This window comes from Vombatus ursinus, unplaced genomic scaffold (assembly GCF_900497805.2).
Source record: "Vombatus ursinus unplaced genomic scaffold, bare-nosed wombat genome assembly UNPS02010548.1, whole genome shotgun sequence".
Taxonomy (NCBI): domain Eukaryota; kingdom Metazoa; phylum Chordata; class Mammalia; order Diprotodontia; family Vombatidae; genus Vombatus; species Vombatus ursinus.
Window position 1 is genome coordinate 2,494,817 of NW_020950326.1, and position 12,374 is coordinate 2,507,190.

General features: G+C 37.3%; 2 pseudogenes; one reads left to right on the forward strand and one right to left on the reverse strand.

Annotated features, from left to right (window-relative positions):
• The first annotated feature begins 3,567 nt into the window (after positions 1–3,567).
• Positions 3,568–11,216, forward strand: LOC114037728 (annotated as a pseudogene).
• LOC114037695 lies at positions 4,403–6,323 on the reverse strand (annotated as a pseudogene).
• Positions 11,217–12,374: the final 1,158 nt, after the last annotated feature.

Consider the following 12,374-nt stretch of genomic DNA (forward strand, 5'->3'; position numbering starts at 1 on the left):
TGTATAAAAAATGAATGACCAAAAATATTCTGGAGATTATCTTTATTGATTGAGGCAGTATTACATAATGGTTTGAAAATTAACCTCAAAGCTGAGAAGATATAGGTTCAAGTCCTCCCTCTCACACATACTAGTTGTGACCATGAACAAGTCTCTTAGCCTTATAGTGCTATAGAACACTCTCTAAGACTATAAGTTGAAAAAGAGGTAGGAACTTGCATTGTTAGAGGGAATTTCCTCACCTGGGAGTTCTTAATCTCAATGAATCCACAGATATAAACCCTATTTCCTAACTGTATTACATGAGAATGAAATTAGAAAGACCTTGATCTGGGAGAGCCTATTGAAATGAACTCCCACTTTTTTTTCCTTTGCCAGGTATTTATTATAGGTTCAAGTTTTGAAAGCATCCTAATAGAGAAGAGGAAGATTTATAACATGGGCTGCCAATAGATCCATAACTGTAAACTTTGCCTCTGAGGCAAATAGAGGTATGAGTACTGTAAAAGGGTTCTAAAATCAATTTATAATTTATGATAGGAAAATAATGCAAAAACAGTTAAATTAAATTCAGCTAAGCAAGAGAGAGAAATAGCTACAGTGTGGCTTCTACTCTACTGGACAAGTGAATCAATGAAATTTTTTTGTGACTCTTACCGCTCAGGGAGTCAGCACCATTGAGCATGAGACTTAAGTCTAGAGCCTTGCCTTATCTTATTCATTTGGGATCTTGCCTCACTCCATTGATTTTAATATGGACAAAATAGTTAGAATTTGATCAATTTCAAATCTATGTGTGATGTACAAGTCCATAGATATGTATATATGTATAGTTATCAGAAAAGAAAATATTGTTAAATAGTCTTTTAAAAATAGTAAGAATTTTTAGTAATGACTAGTTATGATATATAAGAGTGCATGCATACCTTTAGCCTGTCTAATAGAGTTGTTGGACACTCACCAGGTCTTTAAATAACATTGAGTGGCATATAGATTGTAGCATATTAAGTATCAAAGAAGCACATAATCTCAGAGATTTAAAAGGGACCTCTTTGGTTGTCTAAACTAACTCATACATGAGGAAGACTTATTCCTACAATGTTTCTGACTAATGATTATTCATTCTACACTTGACAGAAAGCTCACCAACTCCTAAGTCAGCCTATTCTACTTTTGGACAATTCTAATTGTTTCTTTCATTATGCCCAAAACTGCTTTCTTGCAACTTGTACCCACTGATCCTGCTTCTACTTTCTGCAGCCGAGAAAAATGAAGTGCATTTTTTTCAGATAATAATCCTTCAACTACTAAAAGGCAGTGATCATGTAATTTTATTTATTATAAGTAGCTCTGTTTGGCTCTATTTTCCTACTAAGCTTCAACATGCATAAGGGGTTGGGTTATATCTTAAATTTCATGTATCCTCCAGCATTTAGCACAGTGTTCTGCACATGCTAAGTGTTTACTAAATATTTGCTGAATAAAGTATAACATAATAAATGAATCAATGAACCAGAGGGCAAATATTAAATGAACAGGTCTGTTCATTCTTTTACCTTACCAGAAAATCTAATGTTCATTGGAAAGGTCTTTCTTTGTCCAAAGAGCTTCTATTACATTATACCTAGGGAAATGTCAGAATAGTAGATTTCCAAAAGTCACAATGAGTCAACATTAAAAATGATAATGTGAAGTAGGAAAGAAAATAGATCAAGGGCAAGAAATTGTTTTCTCTTCAGATGCTTTGCAATTTTTCCTTTCACACAACCACTAAACTGGTTTTATAAACAACAAATTACATCTTCAGTAGCACCCCTGACCCTAGATATGAGATTAGAAAGTAGAATGGACAGGGAAATGGAAGAGTATAAATGGAATAAGGTTAACAAGTAAATTGTATATTTATCCTTAACAAGAGAGATGGAATTAGCAGACTTACTGTCACAAAGTCAGGGTTTTGTGGAGCTCACATTTTCAAATGTTCAAAAATTTGATCTAAGAAAAGGTCAGTCAAAAACATATATAAGAAGCAATTCCCAAACTACCAGTAAACAAAAGATTGGAAACTGGCCTTTAAGTATTTCTTATATGTACATATGCCTTCAGGCAGGCGTGTTAAAGTTAAGGTTTTAAGACTCATTCAAGTCATAAATGTGAGTCAGCACTAGCAATTTTAAAAAATGTCGTCTATTTCTCTCTGAGTTATGGAAGGATTGTATGGACACAAAATCACAAGTTCCCAGGGAAGCAAATGCAGAGCGGTTAATTATTCCAATCTCATCAATAAGGAAAAAGAGGTACAGTGAAGATAAGTGAATAGTCTGAAGTTTTATAGCAAGTTCTTGCCATGACTACAAATAGGAACTACATCTCAGTCTGGTGTATAAGTCAGGAAACTTGGGTTCAATTTCTACTCCAAAACTTAATAACTGTATTATTTTAACCAATTTCCACAATCTCTTTACACCTTTTTGGCTTCATCTGTAAAGTGGTGATAAAATTTGCATTATATCAAAGGGTAATTATAAGGAAAATGCTTTGTTAAATTAAAAATAATCTACAAATGTTTAAAATTATGGAAGCAAGCATACACTGTATGGGAAATAGATGAATTATAAAGATACGAATAGGTCAGATGTTAAAAGTTGTGGGATAATAATGTACCATCCTAGTCCAAAGTGGCCTCTTTCTCCTTTAACCTGTTTTTGCTCTACTCTCATGAAAGTTATGACATACTTTGTTGTTTCTCCTGCTATACTGTAAAGTCCTTGAAAACTAGGATCATACTTTACCATGTTTTGTGTCTCTTATAGTACCTTGCATATAATAGACACCTTACAATCTATTCAATAAAAGAGTATTTCTGTTTAAAAATCTTGCCAACTTTTGCTTGTGTGTCCTTTCAGAGATATCTTGTATAAGCTTGGATCAGAGCTAGAAACTCTGCTAAAACATTTTAAATTAAAAGAAAGTTGTAAAAATACTCTTGAGCTTCAGTAGATACTAAATGAATATTTTTGAAAATAAGATGTATATCGATGGAGGTAGAGAGCAGGAGATGGAGGTGGTCAGAGGGACTTAAGGATATCTAGTAGATCTAGCAAAGCTGGGACAATTAAGAGCCTTTGTCTATTTTATCAGGAGTAATTTTCTCCCATTTCATCCTATAGAGGGGACATTCAAAGGTGGTTATTTAAGGATTCACAAAAACACTGATATTGCTAATGTCAGCCATCTGTCACTATATGGGGTAATGGATAGATGAAGAGAGAACACTGGGTGTATAAAGACAAGATAGAATGAGAAAAGAGATGAAGCCAAAGAGACAGAGGAATCAGGTAGCAAATAGTACTTAAGCTTTGATGTTCCACTTACTGTATGATGATTGTATTATGTGGACTATGTGCTGGTGGTACTGAGGTCATTCTTAGTGTAGTCACTGAGTCAATTATAATGTAGGGCAGTGGAGACAAACTTAAATAGGAATGGAGGGTTACAGAGTGTAACAGTAGCCCTTCTTACTCCAAAGCAGTTAGTTTCCTACAATACCTCAGTGCCCCAGCAATCATGCTGAAGGTACCCACAATTGGAATTGATCTTGGCACCACTTATTCCTATGTGAGAATCTTCTAACATGGGAAAGTGGAAATCATTGATAATGACCAAGGAAACAGGACCACTCTAATCTACATTGCCTTCAACAGTATAAAACACTTAATCAGTGATGCCACAAAGAATCAATTAGCAATGAACCCTATCAACAGTCTTTGATGCCAAACATCTGATTGTTTGCAGATTCCATGATGTAGTTGTATAATCAGACATGAAACATTGACCTTTCATGGTGGTGAATAACACAGACAGGCCTAAGTTCCAAGGGGAGTACAAAGGGGAGACCAAAGTTTCTAACAAGAAGATGTATCTTCTATGGTCTTGACCAAGATGAAAAAAATTGAAAAACTTATGTTGGGAAGACTGTCACAAATGCTGTCATCATAGTACTGGCACCAACAACAGACCACCAAAGATGCTGGGAGCATTATTCATTTCAATGTGCTCCAAATCATCAATGAGCCAACCACTGCTGCTATTGCATATGGCCTGGGCAAAAAGGGTTGAAGCCAAGAGAAATGTATTCATGTTTATTTATTTATTTTTTATTTATTTATTTATTTTTGGTGCCAATTTAAAATAGATTTTGTTCTCCAGGACAAGAATTGCATTTCTACTTGTTTTCAGTACTGATACTCACTTCTCTCCCTCTGCACACATTCAAATATTCAGAATGCCCAGATTTACACACTAGCTTATATGTCACTTTTAAGCCACTACTGCCTTGGCTACAAATTTGAGTCCTTCAATTTTTGGAAAACTACATAGAATGTTCTTTCTTCTGGTGTGTTTAGTTGACCTCTTTAACGGTGGGTCCAGAAGAAGCATCTCCAGATGGGGCTGCTCCACCCCCTGGGAACCAACCAGGCATGCCTCCTGGCATGCCCCCTGCACTCTGGTACAGCTTAGTAATGATGGGGTTTCAGACCTTCTCCAATTCTTTCTGCTGATGCTCAAATTCTTCCTTCTCAGCAGTCTGGTTCTTATCTATCTAGTTGATTATTTCATTATGCTTGTCAAGGATCTTCTGTTTGTCTTCATCACCAATTTTGCCTTGCAGTTTTTCATCCTCAATGGTAGCCTTCATGTTGAAAACATAAGATTCAAGAGAATTCTTGGAAGATACCTTGTCTCTGTTTTTCATCCTCAGTTTTGTATTTCTCAGCCTCCTGGCCCATATGCTCAATGTCTTCTTTGCTCAGACGACCTTTATCATTGGTGATGGTGATCTTATTCTCCCTGCCTGTGCTCTTATCCACAGCAGAAATATTGGGGATGCCATTTGCATCCATGTCAAATGTTACTTCAATCTGAGCGCCACCCCGGGTGCTGGGGGGATTCCTGTGAAATCAAACTTGCCGAGCAGGTTGTTATCCTTTGTTATTGCTCTCCCACCTTCATAAACCTGAATAAGCACACCAGGCTGGTTGTCTGAATAGATGGTGAAGGCCTGTGTCTGCTTGGTGGGGGTGATGGTATTACATTTGATCAGAATTGTCATAACTCCACTACCACTTTCAATTCCAAGGGAAAGAGGAATGACACCCAACAGCAGCAAATCCTGTACATCCTCAGATTTATCTCTAGACAAAATGGCAGCCTGGACAGCTGCACCAGAGGCAACAGCCTCATCAGTATTGATACTCTTGTTGAGTTCCTTGCCATTGAAGAAGTCTTGCAGAAGCTTCTGGATTTTGGGTATGTGAGTGGAACCACCAACCAGAATGATGTCATGAATCTGATTGATTTAGCTTGGCATCTCTTAAGGCCTTTTCCACAGGATCCAGTGTGCCATGGAAGAGATCAGCATTTAGCTCTCTGAAGCAGGCTTGGGTGATTGATGTATAGAAGTCAATACCTTCATAGAAGGAGTCAATCTTGATACTGGCCTGGGTACTAGAGGAGAGGGTATGCTTCGCACATTCACAAGTGATGTGCAGATAGCAAACAGCCCTTTTGTTCTCACTGATGTCCTTCTTGTGTTTTCGCTTGAATTCGGCAATGAAATGGATGACCATTCGTTTGTCAAAATTCTCGTCACAGAAGTGGGCATCCCCAGCTGTGGACTTGACCTCAAAGATGCCATCTTCAATGGTAACGATGGAGACATTGAAAGTACTATTTCCAAGGTCAAAGATCAACACATTTCTCTTGGCATAAGCCATAAACAATAGCAGCAGCAGTTGGCTTATTGATGATTCAGAGCACATTGAGACCAGCAATGGTTCCAGCATCTTTGGTGGCTTGACATTGGGAGTCATTGAAATAGGCTGGTACTGTGACCATAGCATTTGTGACAAACTTCCCAAGGCAAGTTTCAGCAATTTCTTTCATCTTGATCGAGACCATAGAAGATATATCTTCTTGTTAGGAACTTTTGGTCTTCCCTTTTTACTCCACTTGGACCTTAGGCCTACCTGTGTCATTCACCACCATGAAAGGCCAATGCTTCATGTCTGACTGTACAATTGCATCATCAAATCTGTGACAAATTAGACATTTGACATCAAAAACTGTGTTGGTGGGGTTCATTGCAACCTGATACTTTGCAGTATCATCAATTAAACATTCTGTGTCGGTGAAGGCGATGTGACTTGGGGTGGTCTTGTTTCCTTGGTCATTAGCAATGATCTCCATTTTCCCATGTTGGAAGACTCCCACATAGGAGTAAGTGGTGCCAGATCAATGTCAACTGCAGGTCCCTTTGACATGTTTTCTGGAGAGTTGGGGGTCATAGCTGACCTCTGTGGAGGAAGGAGGGTTGCTGCTGCACTGAGTAGCAAATGTGTTGATCTTTGACCTTGAAGGTGGCACTTTGAAGTCTCCATTCTTACCATTAAAAATGGCATCTTTGAAGTCAAGTCCACAGTGGAAGATACCCACTTGGGTGGAGAAGACTTTGACAATCACATGGTCAACTGTTTCATTGCTGAGTTCAAGTGAAAGCACAAGATGGACATCAGTGAAAACAAGATGACTGTCAGCCATTTGTGTACTACCTGTGAGCATCCAAAGAGCACCCTCTCTTCCAATACCCAGGTCAGTTTTGAGATTGACAATGAAGATATTGACTTCAATCATCCATCACTGTTTTGAAGAACTGAATTCTGGCCTCTTCTATGGTACACTGGACCCTGTGGAAAAAGCCCAAAGAGATACTAAGCTAGAAAAATCATAGATTCATGATATCACCTTGATGAGTGGTTCAATCCAGATACCTCAAATCCAGAAATTTTTGTAAGACTTCTTCAAAAGCAAGGAGGTCAACAAAAGAATCAATCAAAATGGGACTTATACCTAAGGTACAGCTGTCCAGACTGCCATTTTCCCTGGAGATAAATATGAGAATGTATAGGACTTGCTGCTATTGGATGTCACTCCTCTTTGCCTTGGTATTGAAACTGCTAGGAGGCAGAGCCAAAATGACTGAGTAAAGGTAGGGATTGCCATGAACTCTCCCCAAAACTTGTCTAGATACCTTTAAATAATTACTCTAAACAAATCCCAAAATGTCAGAACCCACAAAAAGACAAAGTGAAACAATTTTCCAGCTCAAGACAAGTTAGAAGGTTTGCAGGAAAGGTCTATTGCACAGAGTGACAGAGGAACACAGTCTAGGGCACACTGAGCAAGCACACCCTGGGCCCCAGGAAATTAGGAGTAGGCCTGGGACAACTGAATCAGTGGCAGCAGTGGTGGTTTCAAGACTTCTCAGCCCACAGATACCAAAGACAGGTTAGAAGATCAGCAGGAAAGGTCTTGTCACACCTGGGTGAGAGGAGAGCACAGTCCAGCTCAGGCTGTGCCAACACAGCTCTGGCTCCAGCAAACCAGAAGCAGGCCTCGGGAGCCACTTAATGAGTAGCAGCAGTGACTGCTTCCAGAGCTCTCAGCCCACAGATGACAAGGGATCAAACAATGAGTCAGAAGGAGATTACAGGGATCCCTTTGGTAGCACTGAGACACGAGTCTGTTGCTTTGTGCAATCTCAGATCCAGTTTGCAGTCCTGGGTGACAGTCTAGGAGTGAGGAGGAGCACTAGCAAACAAGAGCTTACAGTCACAGTGGAGCAGGGACCCTCCTCACAGTTCCAGGTCAGAAAAGAGTGCTTGTGGTCACTCACAAATAAGAGTACAAAGGCCAGGAGAGTAGTAAATACCTCTCTTTAGATCATTCCACCATGGAAGAACTGAAAATTTACAGTCTCTAGAAGTATCTCAGGAAATAATCTTCACAAAACCCCTGAAGCTTGGGATAGTGCACCCTACACTCTGGAGGCAGAGCCCTACTTCATTAAAGAGTTGAAAGTTAGTAATAAGTTGGGAAAATGAGCAAACAACAGAAAAAATTCTGACCATAGAAAGTTACTATGGTGACCAGGAAGATCAAGACACAGACTCAGAAGAAAATAACAAAGTCAAAGCTCCTACATCCAAAGCCTCCAAGAAAAATATGAATTGGTCTCAGGCCATGAATGAGCTCAAAATGGATTTTGAAAAGCAAGTAAGAGAGGTAGAGGAAAAGTTGGGAAAAGAAATGAGAGTAATGAAAGAAAATCATGAAAAAAGAGTGAACAGTTTGGTAAAGGAGACACACAAAAAATACTTTAAAAATAACAGCTTAAAAAACCAGACTAGGCCAAATGGTTAAAAAAGAAAAAATAAGGTACAAAAAGCCAATGAAGAGAAGAATGCCTTAAAAAGCAGAACCAGCCAAATGGAAAAAGAGATACAAAAATTCACTGAAGAAAAAACTCTGTAAAAGGTAGACTTGGCCAAATGCAAAAGGAAGTACAAAAGCTCACTGAAAAAAAAATCATTCCTTAAAAATTAGAATTGAGCAAATAGAAGTCAATGAATTTATGAGAAATCACATAGAAAATTAAACAAAGCCAAAAGAATGAAAAAAAAAATAGAAGACAATGTGAAATATCTCATTGGAAAAACAAGTGACTTGGAAAATATATCCGGGAGGATAATTTTAAAATTATCAGACTACCTGAAAGCCATGTTAATAAAAGAGCCTAGACATTATCTTTCAAGAAATTATCATGGAAAACTGCTTTGATATTCTAGAACCAAAGAGTAAAATAGAAAATGAAACGATCCACTGTTCACCTCCTGAAAAAGATCCCCAAATGAAAACTCCCAGGAATATTATAGCCAAATTCCCAAGCTTCCAGGTCAAGGGGAAAATATTGCAGGCAGTCAAAAAAAATAATTCAAGTGTCATGGAGCCTCATTCAGGATAACACAAGATTTAGCAGCTTCTACACTAAAGGATTGGAGGGCTGGAAGTATGATATTCTGAGGGAAAAGGAGCTAAGATTACAGCCAAGAATCACCTACTCAGCAAAACTGAGTATAATATTTCAAGGGAAAAATGGATTTTCAATGAAATAAATGACTTTCAGGTATTCTTGATGAAAAGCCCGGAGCTGAATAGAAAATTTGACTCTCAAACACAAGACTCAAGGGAAGCATGAAAAGGTTTACAGAAAGGGGAATAATAAAGGACTTAACAAGGTTAAACCATTTAAATTCTTACATGGGAAGATGATACTTATAACTCATAAAAACTTTCTCCTTATGTGGACAGTTAGGAGTATATATAGACAGAGGGCACAGGTGTGAGTTAAATATGAAAGGGTGATATCTGAAAAATAAAATTAAGGCATGAGAGAGTAATGTAATGGTAGACAGGGGAAGGGAGATGTAGAATGGGGTAAATTATCTCACATAAAAAGTCAAGAAAAAGCTTTTACAGTGGAAAGGAAGAGAAGGGGGTGAAAGGGAGTGAGTGAATCTTAATCTTATCAGAATTAGCTCAAAGAGGGAATAACATACACACTTTATTGGGTATAGAAATCTATCTTAGCTTACAGGAAAGGAGGGGAAGAGGATACGAGAGGTAGTGTGATAGAAGTGAAGTCAGATTGGGGGAGGGGGTGGTCAGAAGCAAAACACTTTTGAGGAGGGACAGGACAAAAGAAGAGGGAGGATAGAATAAATGGGGGGGGCAGGAAATAAGATGGAAGGAAATATAGTTAGCAATATTACCTGTGAAAAAAATTGAAGCAAGTTTCTCTGATAAAGGCCTCATTTCTCAAACATGTAGAGAACTGACTCAAATTTATAAAAATAAGGGCCATTCCCCAATTGATAAATGATCAAAATATATGATCAATTTTCAGATAAAGTAATCAAAGCTATCTATGGCCATATGAAAAAAAAATGCTCCTACTCACTATTGATTGGACAAATGCAAATTAAGACAATTCTGTGGTACTACCTCATACCTATTAGATTGGCTAATAGGACAGAAAAGGTAAATGACAAATGGTGGAGGGGATGTGGGAAAAATGAGACATTAATGCACCATTGTGGAGTTGTGAATTGATTCAACCATTCTGTGGAGTAATTTGGAGCTCTGTCCAAAGTGCTACAAAAGCATGCCTACCCTTTGACCTAGCAATACCACTACTAGGTATGTATCCCAAAAGACATTATTACAAAACTCCAATAAGACCTAAATGTACAAAGCTGTTTATAGCAGCTCTCTTCTGGGAGCAAAGAATTGGAAATTGAGAAGATGCCTATCAATTTGGGAATGACAGAACAAATAGTGGTATATAATTGTGATGGAATAATATTGCCCTATAAGAAATGATGAGCAGGATATTCTCAGAAAAAAAAGAAAAAAACCTTGAAAGACTTACATGAGATGATTCAAAGTGAAATGTACTGAGTACAAAGTAACAGCAATGTTGTAAAATGATCAGCTGTGAATGAATTAGCTATTTTCAGCAATACAATGGTCCAAGACAACTCTGAAAGACTTATGATGAAAAATCCTATCCACCACCAGAGAAAGAAAGGATGGTGTCTAAATACAGATTGAAGCCTTTTTTTTTTTACTTTCTTTAATTTTATTGAAGTTTTTTTTGGTCTACATTTTCTTTTACATGACTTATGGAAATATTTTGTATGACTACACATGTATAACTTCTATGAAATTGCTTGCCTTCTCAATGAAGGGTGTGGGGCGAGAGGAAGGGAGGGAATTTGTAACTTAATGTTTTAAGAAGGAATGTTAAAAATGTTTTTCAAAATTAGTCTCTGGCAGGCTAGAACTATAAAAATTCTTTTTAATGTGTCATTGAGACTGTCCTTTTTAATGTGTCATTGAGACTGTAAGGTTGGGTTATGTCATCGGTTATATATAAGTGAACTGTCTCTGTTATTGTTATTGTTAATGTCCTTTAAATCAGTATACAATAATCAAGATGGGAATAAATATAGGGAGAGAGATAAAAATGGTTTTGCATGTAACTGGGGAAAAATAAAGTACTCAATTAGAAAGCAAATAACTCATTTGTGGTTTGATTGAAAAAAGAAAAAAAAACTGCTGGTGGAGTTATGACAGTTCTAATCAATACCCCCATCCCTACCAGACAGACACAGACCTTTTCCATCTACTCAGATAGGCAACTTGATTTGCTTATTCAGGTTCATCAAGGTAAAAGACCAATGAGAAAGTATAACAAGCTTCTTGGAAAGTTTGATTTCATAGGAATCCCCCAAGCTCTTGGGGTTGTCTCTTAGATTGAAGTCACATTTGACATTGATGCTGACATTGATACAATATTTCTGCTGTGTATAAGAGAACAGGCAAGCAGAATAAGATCACTAATGCCAATGACAAAGGGAATCTGAATAAAGAAGACATTCAGTCTCAGAAGGTTGAGGAATATAAGACTGAAAATGAGAAGCAGAGACACAAGGTGTCTTCCAAGGACTCTTTTGACTCTAATACTTCAACATTAAAACTACCATAGAGGATAAGAAATTCCAAGGGAAAATTTGTGAATGAAGACAATTTTTGACAAATGTAATGAAATAATCAACTGGCTAGTTAAAACCAAGTTGCTGAGAAGTAAGAATTTGGGCATCAGCAAATAATAATAATAATAATAATAATAATAATAATAATAAAAGAGAAGGTCTGCAACCTCATCATTAGTAAAGTATACCAGGGTGGAGGGGGCATGCCATCGGGTGGGTTCTCAAGGAGTGGAGCAGAGGTTTTTCTTCTGTAGCCACCACTGAACAGGTTGACTAAACACACCAGAAGAAAGAGCATTCCACATAGCTTTCCAAAAATTGAAGGACTCAAATTTGTAGCCAAGGAAGTAGTGGTTTAAAAGTAACATATAAGCTAGTGTGTAAATCTGGGCATTCTGAATATCTGAAAATATGCAGGGGAAGAGAAATGAACAATGTTTCACTTTATCAATACTTTAAACAAGTGAAAATGAAATTCTTATCCTGGAAAACAATTTTTTTTTAAAACTAGCACCATAAAAATAAAATTAAAAAGTTGAGGTGAGATGTTAGGTGAGTAATAAACTGTGCATAAAGATGCCTGACAGCCACATATTGACTTAGAAACTACATATTAACATTATACATATTCTATTGCATTTTTATTGTTAAATATTTCCCAATTATTTTCTAATTTGTTTTTGGTCTCCAGGTCACATATATGGCACATCTATTACAGGGAGAAGAAAAAAAGATAATTCTAGAATCCAGTCAGATCTATGATGTTTTTCTAATATAGCAGAAAACTTTGGTTCCTGTCCTTAGAACAGATTGTCACCATTTTAGAGGTAACATTAGAGATTTCTAATAGGGGCTACATAAAACCATTATTTCTAGAAATGTGATGATGGGCAAGTCACTTAATATCTCTGAGCCTCA